At 43.0% G+C, this 18833-nt stretch overlaps 1 long non-coding RNA gene across 1 annotated transcript; it reads right to left on the reverse strand.

Annotated features, from left to right (window-relative positions):
• Nucleotides 1-193: 193 nt before the first annotated feature.
• LOC119848763 lies at nucleotides 194-15267 on the reverse strand. Its single transcript, XR_005290332.2, has 3 exons — nucleotides 14595-15267; nucleotides 827-935; nucleotides 194-737 (listed from the first exon to the last, which is right to left on the reverse strand). It is a non-coding gene; the product is annotated as an uncharacterized LOC119848763 (long non-coding RNA).
• Nucleotides 15268-18833: the final 3566 nt, after the last annotated feature.

The raw sequence follows: 18833 nt of genomic DNA on the forward strand, positions 1-18833 counted from the left end.
CTGCGAGGTCTATGTCAAAACATCAGCTTTATTTTTCTGCCTTACCTGACAGAGAGAGAATTAGAAGGAAAATCCTGACTTCAGTGTGGTACAGAGTCTTTGACGAGTACAGTGCGGATGGGATCAGATTTACAGCATTAAACATTTTTCCCCTTCCCCCCCCCCCACCCCACCCCACACACACTGGTGGTAGCTATTACATCCCTCAGACTTTATAAGTAAATCCACCTCCCTCCCCATTTATTAGCCTCAAATAGATTTGAGCTCAGATGCAAAAGAGGCTTCATACTGAGACATGATATAATGTACATAGTTTTTTTTTCCTGATGTGACATAGTAATTGTTGCAAAGAGCAGGGTCTGACTTTCAGGCTTTATGAGGAAAAAAGTTGCCTTCACTTCAAATATTTTATTAAATGTTTTAAAGGGGCTGCGGTGACTGCTGGTCTCAGGGAATGTTATGGAGAGACTTTCACCTCCTTGCTATTGGTCCAGATGTGGTATCCATTGCAAAACAGATTGGTGAACGCTCAGCATCAATCAAAACCCACTGCAAACTGATTTTAATCCTATTTCACGTAGATAGTCATCCAAATCAAAACTGGCAGTAGCAGCCTCTCTCATTGGCTGAAGTACACCCAGGGATTTGAATGGGCCATGGAGACCAAACTCCACCTCTTGCCCTTTCAGGTCAGAGTTAGCATGCAGGGGAAGTTAGCTGCCCATGTTGTACCTTTTCTATGGGGAAGAAAAGAGGATTCAGGTCACCAGATCTGCTAATCCCTCCCAGCACTAAATTCAGTTTTAAATATAAATTTTAGTAGTACCTGCATTCGATTAGCATGTAGAAACCGCACCCGAGATCAGGGCCACCCTGTGCCAGGTGTGGTACACACAAGTAGTTAGGGGCAGTCCACTCCCCACAGAGTTTGCACTCTAAATAGATAAAACAAAGGAAGGATTATGCTCAATTGAGGCAGTCTTTAAGCAATTTGCCCAAGGCCAGAGAGTCTGTGGTCAGAGTCAAAGTTTTCCCCACCAAAGGCTCGTGCATGGGACATGGTTAAGACACATCAGTGTCATAGCCAATGGTACACAAGGGAGTGATGTCGCCACATGATGTCTGACTGCCTTTGACTACCTTAACTCCATGGAGCTATTTTGCAGCTGGGTGAACTGGAGATGGCCTTTCAGCATGAGATTGACAGACTCAAGCTCAGAATCTTGAGCCCAGGATCCAGACTGCGTGAGGAGGAAGGGCTCAGGCCCCAGCCACATCTACACTGCTATTTTTAGCCTGGCAGCCTGCCTCAACTGACCCAGATTCTGAGACTCTACGGCAAGGGTTTTATTGCAGTGTAAACCTACAGCTATTGTTGTCAAGCCAACAGAGGTAAGATGACAGCAGCTTTCCCCTGCTCCCCTCAAGCAAGGCCAGCGTGAGGACATGGTTTAAGCTTTCCATAGCTAGGGGTGACTACTCCAGCCCTCCCAGAGGGCACTAAAAGTTGAAGTTCACAGCCTGAGTGAGGATTCCACCCCAGTCAGTCTCAGCAGGTGCCCTAATAAATATTCCACACTCGTCTGGAGTAATTACTTGTGATAAAGGCCAAACACATGATTCTGACAGGGATGTCCTTACAAGTTTAAGTGGCTTGTAAAACTGTCAGGGCAAATGCCTTTTTATATTTTGATACTTTAAGATGAGCTAACAAGTCAGGTAATCATCAAGGGAATCAGCTTGGATATTTCACTTGACAGCGACTCTGATCACTGGACTTCTCGTCCCTCTCCCCCTCTCCATTTTGCCTCTAGAGCAATTATTTGATTAGGTTCTAGTGAGGTTTCTTCAATAAAACAAAGGGGTGAACTCCAATTGCTGTAGTAAATACAAGAGGTGTCAACTGAGTTCAGCATGAGTGATGTGTGTCTGTGCTGCTCCAGAAAAAATGATGCATTAGAAAGAAGCTTGTGACAAGCAGATTCACCCGAAGCGGTGGTCTTTTTCCTTCTTCTGCGAACTTAGTGCTAGTGAAAGGCACCAGCTTGACAGCTGTTGAGACTGGAGTTTCATTTATTCCCAGAGCTAGGAGAGCACCAGGATCAGAGACAAGCTTTCCTCAACACAGCCTCAACCCTGCCATTTAGGGGGTTCAACTCTGCAGCTAGGAGGGGTGTTTATAATCCACCCTCACTGCATCACTCAACTTCTCTGCTGGTGTGGCTGATGAGGGTTAGTACCAGCGCAAGTGGTGGTTTTGGCACCCCCGTCCCATCAGAAGTATGTAGACCTGACAAACTGAGTTCACATTGACCATCAAGCAGCTGCCAGAAGGAAACGCCTCCTAGCCTATGCGGACCTGGGCTGGAACAAGAACTAGCCAACCCACTCTTGAATGGGTGTTATTTAAACCCAGCCAACAGACTAAATAGGACTGTCAAGCTGTCTGGAGCAGCTCACAACACAACTGAGTGCCATCCTCAGTGCACACTATCAGAAAACAGGGCACAAACCCCAATTTGATTGGCTGTTCTATACTTACATTTCACCAACCAAATATGAACTCCTCGAGCACTGTAACAACCTTAACATGCATACGGACAGTCCCCAGGGGCACAGCAGTTTATCTTGCCACCCAGGCAAGCTTGCCTTTTTTGATAGATGGTCCCTTATGCCAACCCCACCCCCCACAATAATATTCAGGTTACTCCAGTCCCAAAAGACGAGTCAGTCACTTACCCCAGGTCAATTGCACCCTAGCTCTTTCAAAGAATGCTTGTAACCAAAGATTAACTAAGGCTGTGCCTACACTAGTGAGCTTACAGAGGCCCAGCTAGACCAATGTGGCTTCACTGCTGTAAGATCACTCACGTAGCCGCTCTATGCTGATGGGAGAGAGCTCTTCTGTTGACATATGTCTCGCTCCTGCTGACTTAGCACTGTGCATGCTACCACTTATGCTGGCAAAATTTATATTCCTCAGGGTGGTGTTCCCCCCCCCAACCCTGAGCGACATAAGTTTTGCTGACATAAGTGATAGTGTAGACATTACTTAAGAAATTAAGTATTTTAAAATTAATGCAGGTAGACACATAAATGAGAGAGTCTTAGGTTCCAAAAGATAATAAGTAGTTGCTCTAATATGCAAGCTGTGTGTCTTTTAGGGCTAACCCCAGCCAAACATCTTCAGGATCCTTTGCCTATGCTTAGAAGTTCCGCCCTCTGAATTCCAAGCAGGACAGTGATAGTTTTCTTCTACAGAGGCATTTTTCCCCCTTCCCTCAGATTTCAAACTGTGATGAGATGAGGGCTTGTGCATGTACCCCCTCTTCTTGGGTGTGGAGAAAACCAGTCTTTTGTCCATTGATGTTCCCAATGGCTTGTCTGGTGTCTATAGACCTTCTTTTGTGATGGTGAAAAGGACACCTCTTGTGGTAAACTAGCATTTCACACTTGGTAATGCTTCTCTGCTAAAAGTGTAAAACCCTACAAACATACATATTTACAGAATAAAAACACAAATATTTCCTTATAACATGGGATACTGATACTTGTAAAATACATACATGCAGCATCCTACAAGTATTCCATAAAGTCTAAATACTAGAACATTCTTATAAATTACTTTACCAATACTAACATAGGTAAGTCAGACTGGTTTCCAGTTATCCATTTGTCAGTGTTCACTGAGGCCTTTGGACCTTGGCATAAGCTGGCACCTGGTCTGCCAGCACGGGGACATTATGAAGATAGGAGATCTCTTGATTTAGGATTTTTTTTTAAATTAAAGTAGAGTACATCTTAATACTGAGAATGTCACATGAGCACCTCTTCTCCCATTCACCACTATCTGACCTCCCATTCTCTATCATGTGAGCCACTCTCCTCCCATCCTCCACTGGGAAACAGCTTTACTAATTGCTTGCATGGAAGAGTAATACAAGAAGTATTGATGTACTTTATGTACGTAAATATGTACTTTAGCTTCTTCTGTTATTTAGCAACGGGGGGGGCGGGGGTTGAAAGGAGTCAGCACCATGTTATCAGCGGGCTCTGCACACCACCAGCAAGTGCTCTGCAGGCTGCAGTTTGAAAACCTCCATTCTAAATAACTAAGTCACTGAGATCCAGATTATAATGAACAGGGAATCAGATACATCATGCAGAAGTGCTCTGGCCCATGGCTTTATAGTCTACCCAGCAACTCGCTCCTGTTGTAGCACAGTACAAGACCATGCTAGGAAGCTGGGTTGATAGTGATTTAGAAGAAAGTGTCAGCAATGTTACAGCCGATACCACTTCTCTCACTTTGGAATCCCTTCAAGGACAAGTGTAAGTCATAATCATTAAATACCAGCAGAAATGAGCACAACATCTCACCCTCTGTTCCTGCCCAAATCCCTTCCTGCAGAAAAAGCCCTTTAGGAAATTTTAAGCATTTAATCATTTTAAAAAACACACACACACAGTATTGGACTACTAGTCAAATCCTCTAAGCAACAGGAGCCTTGCTCCCTATTCCAGGTGATCTATCTAAGCCATTTGCCTTTCCCACTGACAGGTGGGCAGACCAGAAGGTTTTGATACTGGTAAAGATTAAGTGAAAAAGGTAGTCTGTCCCCGGCTCAATGATTCTGCTGTTGAATAATATATGCTGGCTAGCATATAAATGTATCACATTATATATCTGCACCATATACATATGGTGCTTAATGTTGTTAGTGTGCATTAAGAACAAGGGTTGTAAGAGTGATAGTGTCTAAACTGGCCTATACCACAACCCTCTTCACTTATGCTAAGTATCACATGTCACTGCATTTGCTGAAGCAATCATTTGGCACAAGCAGATGTCAAAAACTAAGATTCATTCTAAGTTTCTTAGTACAATCCCAGGAAGTACCTTCATGGATTAGTACCTGGAATGCTAGTATCCAAAACCAAGATAAAGAACAGAACAAGTTACGGAACTTGAACAAACCGATAGGTTGTATTGTTAATGGCATGTAAATAGATGTATAACTTGTAAAATCATGAATACCAGCTGAAGTGCCTAATATGGGTAGCACACCTTCAAAAGGTGAATGTAACATTGCTACATGGGACTGTTCTTCAGGACTGGTACCATGAAGAACCTCTCTCCTGTACATATTAACAAAGAGAACTGACAGTGGTTATTTGGTCTCCAGTACATTTCATAATGAAACAAAAAAGTGTGGTCAAGCAATTGCCTATACAATTTATCAACAATGCCAAGCAGCACTGTTCTCCCATTAGGAATGCTAAATTCACCTAATCCCCATTGCCACTGTAATAAGAATTATAGGGCTTTGAAAATGCCTGATGGTGGTACTTGTACATTTTAAGTTTCCAAGTATATCACACTTAAGTGTTTTGCTTTCTTTGCAGCCAGAGCCCCAAAAGGACATGAGATTCTATTCAGGCAGCATGTGGAGATGATGGGCTTGTGGGGGAGCAGTGGGAGGAGAGAATGACAGACTCCAGCTTAAACACTGTAGCTTTTTATATCTCACTCAGACGGTGTTTGCGCATTTTAAGACTCACTCTCGTTTCAAGTTAGGAATTCCAGCCAGAATCCCATCCTTGTTTTTGCTTGGTACATAAATATTGTGCACAGCAACTAGATTCCAAAATCATGTGCCTAAACTGAATGCCAGTCAGGACCAATAGTTGTATGACCACATCAGAACTCATTATGCCCTATGCCTCAGTACCTTTAGCTACACAGCTACTGCATGCATCTGATGAAGGGGGTTTTAGCCCATGAAAGCTTATGCTCAGATAAATTGGTTAGTCTCAAGTACTGCTCGTTCTTCTTACAGCCACAGGGATGAGTGAGTGAGTGTGTGTGTGTGTGTACACACACATACACTCCTTCAAACTTGCAATACATGAGCCAGACACATTCCACTTAGTGGTATAAGTCCACTAAATTCAGTGGAGCTAGTACTAATTTATTAGGAGAAGGGGGGGGGAAATGGAATGCGAAAACAGAAATGGGCCCCATTCTCTTTGAGCTCCTCCACTTTACCATGTTTGGATAGTTCCACTTCAAGTTTAGCCATACTTGTCAAGAATACACAGGAGACTAGAATACTTGCTGTTGTCTTTGTGCTCTGTTTCTGTGTAATGTTTGCCCTAGGGCCACTAATCTTGCTGCAAATGAATAAAAGGGCTGTGGTTTATCCATGTCACTGCTGTTCTGTTTTCTCCTGATCGGAAATACTTCGGATCTAGCACAAGCAGAAATCTGGTTTCTGCAAGGGATTGTTACCAGCTGAATATCTGAAAGAATATTTTTCCTGCTTCAGTGTAGCTCCCAGCCAGAGAAACCTATTGTGTATATAAACAAGAATAGATGGAGGCAGTATTTAGGATCTGAAACAAAGGTCCAAACTAGGAATTGAACCTAGGTGTTTAGGGTTAGAGGCTAAGCTAAGCTATATCATTGCCTCATTAGGCCATCATCACTTCTTAAGCAAAGAAGGAGATAAAGGCTAGTTTCCTCTCTATTCTCAGTCAGCCCCGCTCAAATTGGCCACCACAGCCTGTCAAGGTTTAACCCTGCTTCCCATTGACATCAGCAAGGTAGGACTGGACCCTTATTCCCATCATTGCTATAGGCATGCCCTATATGGTAGGCTGCAACCATAATAATACATTGCTGGCCTGATTTTTGAAGGAGATTAATACCTGCAGCTCCCCCTGACTTCATTGGGGGGTTGCTCAGCACCTCTGAAAAGGAGACAACTTCTGTAGCTTTACAGTCATTAGTGAACAAGTCTCCTAGCATGCTAAGGAAGGGGAGGAGTATTATCAGACCCATTTCACAAATGGAGAAAACGAGGCACACAGAGATAAAGTGACTTGGTCACAGAGCAAATCTGTGATTAAGTGCAGATTCAGTATCTAATTTAGAATCATGGCTGCTCACTCCTGAAACATGTTGCTATAAAGCACTGTACTTCACTCACTCCTAGGGCTGCCAACTTTGGTTGGACAAATTCATGGAGATTTCATCACATGACAATCTTTAATTCCTCGAGACTCCAGGACCATCCTGGAGGGTTGGCAAACCTACTCACTCCCAGAACGAGGAATACAAGAACAGGAGCCTTCACCCTCAATCCCCCATTTAAAACACTGCAATATTCACTCCCAGAGCCAGGACTATAACCCAGAAGTCTGACTCTGAGTCCCCTGGTCTAACCACTGGCCTTCCAAAGCTGGGAATAGAGCCCAGGAGGTCTGACTCCCAGTTTCCTGCTCTGACATCTATTAGAGCACATCCGCTTACCTACAGTTTTCTTTTATAGGACAATATCTTCCATCATTGGCTATTAATGTTTCTCTGCTTCTCATTGTGCATGGTCAGGGGTCTGCAACCATACAATGCACCATATTTATTTGGTGCTTTAAAAAAAAAAAGTTATTTTCCCCCTTCCCCCCAGACATTCGGCCTGGAGGAAAATATTCCCTTAAACACACAGAAGGCAACTACATAAAACTTGTCAGTTTGCCACAAAGATGGGGAAATGGGGATGTTTTGAACAGAAAAAGTGCCTTTGCTAGAAACAGACCCTTAGATGAGCTAAGAGCTTTCTGCTGGGGACTGCATGAAGTTGAATATTCTCTCACTACCTAGTATTAGAGGAAAGCATCAAATCCAATCCATTTCACAGTAGCCCACTATGAGACCAAACTACCAGGACCAAGTAACGGGTGAATGTAATAAATCTACTTGTACATTACAGTCTGTTAGACATGCAATAATCCAGAATAATATACCTATACCATTTTATCATGCAGTCTGCTGTGCAGCCACCAGTTTGTGTATGGGTTATAGATCTGTTTATTATGCAGTCTGTTGTAGTACAGATTCAGTTGTCTTTTCTTACACATTAGGGCGCAGAGATTTTTACATCTGAGCCAAATGCCATATTTTTCACATGAATTGGTCCCCTCTTGGTCTATTCCAACACCTCCATTTATTCCAGCCTAGCCTGTAAATAGTTTCTTCTGAGCAGAGTGTTCCATTTAACTGTGGTCTCCTCTCAGATGGCCCTGTGGTTGCAATGGCTTACAGCAACATAATGTCTTCTTGAATCACACTATCTTGATCAAAATGCAGACCTGGAAGGAATACTAGATGCTACAATGCAGCGAAGTGTCAGCACCACAAGACTCCCATCGCACATGAAAAGTCAACGTGAGGCATGTTTCAGCTACAAGTACTCCACTGGGAGTACACAATGCAGGGTATTTTGCCAGACATCCACAATTTAGTGTGTGTTGGAGCAGGAGGGGTGGAAAATGAGCTGCAAGCATGAGAAAAACAAGATGTGCTGAAGCCTTCTAGATTTCAAGCCTGTGATTCTGTAGCACTCCCAGCCCCATCTGACCTAGCAAAGCCAGGAATGCAGCCTTGGTGACCCTGTGCTGTTAGGACAGTCCATCATCTTGTCAGGTTTCAGGGTAGCAGCCGTGTTAGTCTGTATTCGCAAAAAGAAAAGGAGTACTTGTGGCACCTTAGAGACTAAAATTTATTTGAGCATAAGCTTTCGTGAGCTACAACTTTGTCGATATGTTACAGCTATGTGCTTTGTTGGGCCTGTCCTGTAGTTGGTGTAGTCGCCCTCCACCCCACCCCGACTGTTTCTCAGACTTTCTTGTCAACAGCTGGAAATGGCCCACCTTGATTATCACTACAAAAAGGTTTTCTACCTCCCCCTTGCCCCCTCCTGCTGTTAATAGCTCATCTTAAGTGATCACTCTCCTTACAGTGTGTATGATAACACCCATTGTTTCATGTTCTCTGTGTATATAAATCATCTCCCCACTGTATTTCCACTGAATGCATCCGATGAAGTGAGCTGTAGCTCACAAAAGCTTATGCTCAAATAAATTTGTTCGTCTCTAAGGTGCCACAAGTACTCCTTTTCTTTTTCCATCATCTTGTGTTTACCTCTTGGAGCCTAATGTCTCAAATTAGATTTGTATAAACAATCATGAATACCCGAGTCTGCAACATACACAACAGCCTGGCTTCCTCATGTGCCAGGGTGGGACATGTATGTAATTAGTGTGCATCAGTGACAGCATGACAAATGCATGCTATCATAGTGATACCACAGGTATAATGATCCAGCTTCCACCGCACTCCTATGCCCTGTCTTCTGCTGCTGTCTTTGCTACCTCATATCTTTGAGTCTGTTTTATAGACTCATAGGGTTAGAAGAGATCAAAGGGCAGGGGGTTAGACTAGATGATAAAGGATTTGTTGGGTTTATGCCATCCAAGACACATGGCTATCCAGCCTCCTTTGGAAAGCCTCCAGCGAAGAAGCATCCACAACCTCCGTAGGCATCTGTTCCATTGGCCTATTGTTGGGACTTTTTTTCTGAGATTTAATCTAAATCTGCTGTGCTGTAGTTAGATCCCATTGCCCCTTGTCATGCCCTCTGTTGGCAGAGGGGACACCTTCCCCCCCCCTTTATTATGGCAGCCTTTCAAGTATTTGAAGACCACTATCATGTCCCCTAATAATCTCCTTTTTTCCAAATTCAACAAACCCAGGTCCTTCAGCCTTCGCTCCTATGACTTGCATGCCAGCCCTTTGATCATCTTTTTGTCACTCACCTCTGGATCCTTTCCAGTTTCTCTACCTCTTTTCTATATAGTGGTGACCTAAATTGGACAAAATACTCCAGCTAAGGCTTAACCAGCACTTAGTACAGCAGTTCATCTACCTGCATGACCTGAATATTGTGCACTTTTCAGAGCAGGGCCTGCCCTCTTTGGGTGTCTACACTAGACCCAACATACACAGTAGGCAGATGTGTGCCCAGTACATTAAATATTCACCTGGTGAAATTCACCCCTGCACATATGTCCTAAAGTCTTAAACACCTCTCTCTCCATCCCAAAATATTCTGAAGGCTTCAGTGAGACTTATGAGGAGCCTTAGCATTGCCTAGACACTCTGCACAGGGGGTAAGTTTTATCCCTAAAGAGAACAGATGCAGGGCCTCAACTCCTGTTCTATATGTACTCCCTTTTTCAGCTGAATTTCAATTTTTGACTCTGTGTGTGTGTATCTATTTTCCTGGGATTAATTTCTGTCCTGAAACCCATTTACTTTAACATCAAATAGATACAAAATTAGTGCAAGAAGGGTGTACGTGGGGGAGAAATCAATTTGGAGTAATTCTGCTCTTATGATTATAATTCACTCAATTTTTGCTACTTGTTATTGCATATTCAATTCAAAGTTTTCCATGGCCATAAAAATAATTAAAAAAAAAAGTCAGTGCTGGAAGGAATTAGTTTCCCTTGTTCTGCTAATGAGCAATTTCCCACTGGTCACTCTGAAGATCTCAAGGTAGATGGTTGTAACCATGACTCCATAGGAAGAAAGTGGTCTTCCCCAAAGCTAGGACACAATGCCAAGCTCTTCCATGGTGCTTTTCAGTAGCACGTCTCACAGCATTTTACAATAGGGGGTTAGTATCATCACTATTGTACAGATAAAGAAATGGAGGCAAGGTCACCCTGCAGGCCTGTGGCAAAGCTAGAAATAGAACCCATGTCTCATAAGTCAAATCACATTTTCACAGACAATGTCACTGGATTTCCAGACTGGTGCAAATTAAAAGAAAAATTCTACCCTTTTGAATTCACAAGGCATTTCTTGACACGGATATTCTGCTTACCCTTTAGCCACAGGCTTCCCATAGAGGAGCTTTCATCCCAAGAAGCTCAACACAGATTGATCGAACATGAGGTTCCCATTGATCAAGTGAAGCCCCAGTTTCCAGCACAGACGTTCAATACTGAGTGTTAATTGTCACTTGCTCAGCACATAGAGCCTTTCAACTTCCCTGGTCATGCGAAATCTTAACATGCCTGTGTTTCAGAACCATGAATCCTTTAATCTGTGCTGTTGCATAGCACTCTAAGGGCTACGGAACATTTTCCCACCAGGGCATCGGTTTGAGCCGGCTCAAGTCAGCAGTGACTAGAATGTTAGTTTTATGGTTATTCTATGATCAAAAATGAGTAGATGGTCCTTTTCCAGGTCCCACACAGTAAGGTGCCTACATCGTAAAACTTGCACCACAATTGTTTTTAATTAGCATCAGCAACACATTCAAAAGAAAGGTTGATCTTATGCTTAAAGCACTGAATTAAGAATGCTAGATTCCATCATGAGCTTGGGCAAACCACTTCATCTGTGTCTCTCTGTTGGGGGTGACACCACTTCCTTTCTCCCATCCTGTCTCTGACTTGTCTGTTAGGAAGTCTCTGCTCCAAAGAGCTTACAACCTGTGTGCATACAGCACCTAGCGCAAGGGGGCTGATTACACTAGTGTCTAGGTGCCCAAAGTAAAATGCAAATCTTAGTAAAACTGAATGAGTGATGTCCTCATGAATTCTACCATGATTGTATTATGCAGTCTGTTGTGTTGCCCTGATACCAGGGTAGAAGCACTTTTACCTCCAACCCATCTCCTGCTGCTGCCAGTCCCCCTTCAGATGCAATCAGCCCCTGCAAATTCTTTTGCCTCTTTAGGAATGCAGCAGGGTTATAAGCAGCAGTTCTATCTATATGGAAATAGAGATTCCAAAACAGATCCATTCTAATAATCAAATTATAAAGGAAACAATCCCCTAATATGGAGCTAATAAAAGTTGATTTTAAGTCAGCCTAAAGCTGTAAGCAATAAGGAGCAGATTTATAGTGGAGAGTTATTATAGCGGTTGTTCTTTACAATTTATGCCAATAGAAACCGATTGGCCAGCTTTGCTGGATTTACTCACGCCCTCCCAGACTCACTCAGTTCATGCTGTTTTCCTCTTGCACTCAAATGACTCTAAATGTCTATCTATATACTAGGAACCAGATCCGCAGTGGATATAAGTCAGCATAGTTCTATTGGCTTCAATGAAGCTAAGCTGATGTACAGGAGCAGAGAATCTAATTCTATTTCCCAACCTGGTAAAGTTAACTGTTGCTGCTGCCCCCTGGGACTATTGATTAGCCATTGAAATCTTGTTTCAGGTAACAATGAGGCTGTTAACTTGGGGACATAAGAACAAAGTCAGCATAACTGGAACTGGTGTAACACATTAGGAGCCCTGTGGTTTTTAATCTGTTCAAGTCACTTTTCTGCATGTTCTCGCCCCCATCCTTCTATTGATATGGAACTGCAGCTATAAAACCACAATAGAAAGATCCGTGCATTATACCAGAAATGGAAAGAGAGAGAAGAAGATAAATCCCCACCCTTGGTGCTGCAAGGACTTGATCCTAGAAACAGTAGATGAAGCAGCACAATGGAGGCTTGCTTGCGGGTTGTCAGTGAATGCAGGCACTGCTGATTGCTGTTCATCTCTGCAGCAGGCAGGAGCCAGCTGACATACACAGACCATATAAGCAAGGTGAGGACAAACCAGCTGTGACCTAAAGCATCACCAGAAAAAAAAACAAAAACAAAACAAAACATACTGGCAGCATGCCTCAGAGAGCAGAGAACAGAGCATCCCTGAACACCCAGGAATCTCCATAGCTACCAATCATCGTAGAAGAACCACCCAAGGCCAGATATCTATGGTACACCACCATTTCAGAAAGGAGTTATTTCACGGATTAAATTTGACTCTCTTTAACAAGGATACTGTGATTACATTGAAGTTACAATGCAATTGTAACTGCAGTCATGCTTTATTAATACCTTTTTTAATAATCATAAGCAGAAAGTTCACTATATCATTATTAGTCCAATACAGAGTCGTTACTATACTTGGATTCCAGCAGTGAATTACAAACACCAAAGGGGTAATAAGTAAATCACTCATGTACTTTGTTAGGTTCACAGAATACCCACAGACGTTAGATAAAACCACAAATACACTTGCTGGAAAGTCACAGTATAAAACTAGTTTATTTCTTAGAATTCAGAAAGATAACCCCCAAATTGAAAAATCTGGCTTCTCCCTAAGGCAGAACTCACTCCACCTTGCTTGAAGCTGGCTCTTTCCAGACTGGCTATCTGCTGACTCGTGTAGGTCTACATTGTGTTTTAAACCCCACAGCAGCAAGTCTCAGATCACAGCTCTCCAGAGACAGGCTCACTCTAGGACACTGAAAACAGCTGTATAAATGTTTGAGCTCAGACCAGAGCTTCAGCTTTGAAACCCAACCCCCTTGACAAGCTCCAGAGCCCAAGCCTGAGGGTTCACACATCTGTTTAGTACCATAGTGCAAGGCCATGCATGTAGACTTGGGCTCGAAGATGCACTACAGCAGGTTTTAAAACACTGTAGATGACCTAGGTCACAGGGCTTCCCTCAGAGTCCCCTAGCTTAAAAGCAGGGCCAGGAAATCCCTCACACTTTCAGCTAGTTTCAAAATACACCACATACACAAGGTTCCAATTATATGAATGGGTGGTAATTACTTTTTGAAAAGCAAAACCACAACATAATTACATGGTAATTCCATTGCAACATTATAAAGTTGACCCCCTGCTCCTATATATAGACTTGGGCCAGCAACAGACCAGTGATGGGTCTGCCCATTTCAATGGGCTAGTGGGAAAATGGTGAATTACCCCAGGAGAAACAGTACAGGGCAGATGTGCATGCAAGCCTGATTCTGTCACATGGCTGGCAAACAGGAGTTTGGGGATATTGTTAAAGCATCGCACATGAAATTCAGGGATGATTTGCCCCAACTTTTTTCCTCCATAATAGACTTTTTGCTCCCTTGTATTCAGAATGAAATCTTGAGAGACATATTGCATCATAAGATCATCATGACCCAGGAGACTCAATAAATCAAACAGTATACCTTGCAAGGTAATTGTAGGCTAGTGGATTTGACCACCAGCCTGAAACAAGTAGTGAACCAAGGCGCATTCCATTTATAGTTCCTTTCTTCAGGGCTCTATTCTCAAAACAGAAGCCAAAAGGAAATGTAGAATAAATTGCAAGTGCCCTGTTCTTCATTGAGATTGTAGGGCCCTTTGGGCTACAGACCTGTGCAGCCGCAGCAGAAGTGCTTTCAGTTCTCACCTGCTTTCCCCACCACCAGGTAGGGCCTCCCTCTACATCCACCAGCAAAGAATTAGACCCTATCAATAGTTGCTGTTTAGCTGGCACAGCTGATTCCCAGCACCTGCCTGCTGTGCTTCCCTCCAGAACAGGACCAGGTTGCTCCCTGGCTATACTAATCACCAAGCACACTATTCCCAATGAGAGATCAAACAGCTTGAAGCTTTAAAGAAAAATCAGAGTAGAATGAAGAAGTTTTTAAGGGCATAAACACAGAGGAAGATGAGGCCCCCAGATGTTACAGCTACAGGCACTGTATTGCATTTGACCAGGGTAGATACACAGGTCAAGCTGGACATCCAGCAATGGAGGCAACCAAAATTAGCAGAGGCTTTTGAGAGCATAGGCCTCAGAGATAAGTTTTTCCTTGACTTACTTGCATAGCCTAAACAACCCTACTGACTGCTTCATTCACGGGTGCTAAGTCAGGAGAGAATGTGGGTGTAGAATAGTAGACTCACCGCAGGCACGTCCTCCTCATGGCTAGGTGTAGCAGCTCTCTTTCTATAGCACCTCCTGCTGATAGTCACTCTAGCCCTCGGATGGCCTAGGTCTTCTTGCAACTCGGCCAGATCACGATTTAATTCCACACCCCTTTCAGGGTACTCCAGTCTCAGTGTGACATAAAACAAGACCTAAAGCTCCAACCTATTCAGCCCCTCCTCCTGAGAGTTAAGACCAGCAGTTATCACCCTTCAGTATAGCCCATTCAAAGAAATCCTTGCTCAACTCCTAGTACTTCACCAATCCTGTCTCAGGCTCACCCTGGTGAAAACCCCTTGTTTCCTCCCCATCTCTGCTGCAGATTGAACCCCTTTCAGTTCCACTGCAGTGAGAATCACAATTTCCTGTAGCCCTCACCCTTTCACTATCTGTATACCTGCCTCCAGGAGCTTTCCCTGACACGCTCAGCTTCCTAAGCTCCCTAATTAGGTCCCATGCCTTCCTTCCTCAAGGCTTCTTGCCAGGGATCAGCCTAATGCCTGTGAAGTTCTTTCTTGCTCTTATTTCACAGTACAAACGCAGTATCCTCTTAGCTCAGGTTTCTCTAACATATCAGTCCAACAGAAGAAACACCCATCTACCTGTCAGCTAAGTCTTCTCCCTGGCTTTTTTTTTTCCTACTACACTCTGCACTTTTCTTTCTGAGAACACAGCTTGCACCCACCTGGGTTTGATCACCAATTAGGCCTAATATTTCTCCAGGTGCTACCCAGTGACCTAAATTAGGCTCAGGATAACCCACCGTTAACCAGTGTGAGGTTTATACACCCACTACAGTAGGCTATTGCAATAAGAAAAGCGTGAATTAGCCAACCATGAATTGTGAGCTACAGGGCCTGCAAGCTTTGAAGCATCTCTTTGAATCTGTACAACTCTTTAAGCACTGTACAAACACAGGGCAAAAAGATGATCCCTGCCCCAAAGAATTTACAGTCTAAGTATAAAACAAGACACAACAGCTGGAGACAGACAGGGGAGCGCAAGGAAACAATGAGATAACGTAGGTCAATGTGATAGACAGTGGCTCAGCCCACCAGCAGCCTGGGACTGGATGTGTTCCAGTTTGCCAGTTAGAAGCTTGGCTTGGCCAATGTTTATCATAAAGCTGCTTCATAATATTTCACCATGAAATAAAGCTGTGACTTTGATGTGGTAATATGATAAGGAACTCTGAGGGTGGGAGAAGGGATGGCATGATAGGAGGGTAACTGAGCTAAGGAAGATTTACAATGAATATCAGAGAATTTTTCCTGCCAGTGAGGGTTTCTATTAACCTGAGCTCTCCAGATGTCCACTGTAAACAGGACATGTAAAATGAGAGTGGAAGAGGATAGATTGTGGGAAACAATCCTTCTCTGGTCCTGATGCGATTTAATAGATCTTTTCCACTGAGACGACTCCTATTACCAAAGGGACCTGAATATCTTGGCATTTGAATTTGTGTTGATATTTTAATGGCTTTTAGTATGTTTGTGGGACAGTTTGGGGGGAGGGGGGAACGTGGGCAGGGAAACTCACATTCTAGCTTAATAAGCATGGTCATGATCTGGCCCTTTCATAGTATTTCTGTCATCCAGGAAATCAAATTCAGTGAGTTTGGTAATAATTCCTTTCTAATTGTGTATATTTATTAGATTGTGGCTCTTTGGAGCAGGGACTCTCTCTTGCTAGGGTACTTGTACTACATGTAGTTGGGACCTCAAGGCGCTACTGTAGTAACAGCAGTAGTCAGTAAAAAAGAAAATAATAATAATAATTAATAACCCACCCACTATCTCAAGCCCATCAATGGTTGCTAGAGACATTTTAAAAAACCATGAGAAACATAAACCTAAATACACCTACAAATACAAAATTAGAACATGGAGGCATACCTATTAATAATCAATGCTGAAAATGAAAAGTTACTGGAAATCTATCTATCTGAGATATTACAAAATGAAAACCCTGGTGAAATCATCTCTAATCTTTCTGCCGTGTTAAATAATAGACCATTTTTCTTCTTTGTTTTTGTCAGCTGTGATTGATGACACGTCTTTTGCTGAGGATATTATGGAAACACACACACAAATAAAACCACAGCCTGCATTGTACTTGTCTGCTGAAGAGAAGACTTGTGGTTTTGACACATACAATGAAAGACTGGCAATTAAGGGGAAAGGGATGGGACACTGGATGTGGATGTGATGTCTGCCTGACTGCCAGCATCATGGGCCCCAATGAGTTCCATCGCCCAGGACTTAGACTCCTCTACATAACTTTGCAGTTATAGCATCCCAAGAGATAGTATCCAATTTTTTTATTCAGGTCTGTCCTTAAGGGGAAAAATAAATCAGGATTATACTAGAATTTTGAAAAGAGTCTTTCACTTGGTAGTTCAAGTAAGAGAGTTTGAGAGGCATGATCTAGTAGCTTCAGCGAAGGACTGTGTGCCAGAACAGTTGACTGCTGATCCCAGACCAGAAACTGTCTCCCTCGATTTCCTTCTATATTGCTGAGAACTTTCTGTAGTCATTTTCACCTGGGCAACGTAGGTTCAAAACCTTATTTGGTGGCATTTTAAACTCACTTTGCACCGGCATAAATGATGACACCATGTACAAAGCAGTAGAGAATCAGGCTTTCTGTGTAGCCTTGGACAAGTTCTTTAAGTTAACGATTTTCAGACGTATCTTAGCTTAGGCATCTAAAGAAATGGGCCCATTTTCAGAGGTGTTGAACTCCCCTTACCTTCCATAGAAGTCAACTGCACTTTTGGCTACTTAGCATCTCTGATAATAAGGTCCTTTGGCTTTTACCACACTGGGCCAGCTCCCTACGTAGTTTAAATCACCCTAAATCCACTGATGTAATGGAGCTATACTGATTTACACCATCCAAAGATCTGGCCCAGAGTCTCTGCCTAAGTTTGCCTCTCTGTAAAATGTGGATAACATACACCTGTGAGGATTAAATACATAATATTGTCACAGTACTCTAAACATGAATGTGCTCCATAATTCTATTCAGGTGAGGACTTGTACACAGAGTTTGGTTTCTGGATATATAGGGCCTGATTCTCATTAACATTAAGGCCCCTTTACACTTCTCTGGCAGTGTAAAAGGGTCTTAAAGTGAGTGTAAATGTAATTTTTATGCATGTAAAGACCACTTTATTGTGCCAGAGCAGTCTTCGTGTAAATGAGAATCAGGCCTTTTGAATCTGCCTGGGGATCATCACCACCTGCCCACCTGAATCACCACAATGAAACCAAGAGTTACAACAATGAAAAACTGGAGTAATGTCCCCTAGTCATAGATTCATAGATACCAAGGTCAGAAGGGACCACCCCGATCATCCAGTCCAACCTCCTGCACAACGCAGGCCACAGAATCTCACCCACCCACTCCAACACTTACCCTACATCTGACATATACAGGGTGGTGCTTCACTATGGGATTTCGTATCACCAGCATTTTAAAGGGCTATAAAATAGATTTATGAACATGCTGGGGTAGCGGGAATAATGACTAAATACTTGACATTATTTATAGTACCAGGCATCTTAAACACATCCACAGGGTGGATATTGTTCATTTACTCTGCCTGTGTGTTGGGAGGCTTAATCAATAGTTATTATTATTATAGCACAAATGTTTAGAGGCCACAACTGAGATGAAGGCCGCTTTGTGCTAGACGCTGTAGAACCACAAAGTATGCCATGTCTGCCCCAAAGAGTTTACAGTCTAAACACACAAAAGGTGAGTAAAGTGAAGGATTATTATCTCCATTTTACTGGTGGAAAACTGAGGCTCAGAGCTATTCAATGATTTGCCCAAGGTCACCCAGGCAGTCTATGGCCAAACCAGGAATTGACCTCAGATGACCTTAGTGTCTGGCCAGTCCTTTCAGAACAAGACCATCCTTCCTCCCTGTCTTATGGAGAGCTCGCAGAACCTTGAGTGGACAATATTACAGCTGAACAAAGTGTTATTAATATTAAAGTGATAACATTCTAGGCCTGATTCTGATCTTACTTACACTGACTTTTTTACTAGTGTAACTCTATAGATGTCATTAGTTCACTTCCATTTTACACCACCAAAAGTGGGAGTAGATTTTGATACACCATTTTCTTTCTTCCCCTTGTTCATCTGTAGGGACACCTTTAAGTCTCTGTGTCTTGCCCTAGCTCAGATTGTGGTGTCTTTCTCTC

This window comes from Dermochelys coriacea, chromosome 26, assembly GCF_009764565.3.
Source record: "Dermochelys coriacea isolate rDerCor1 chromosome 26, rDerCor1.pri.v4, whole genome shotgun sequence".
Lineage (NCBI taxonomy): Eukaryota > Metazoa > Chordata > Testudines > Dermochelyidae > Dermochelys > Dermochelys coriacea.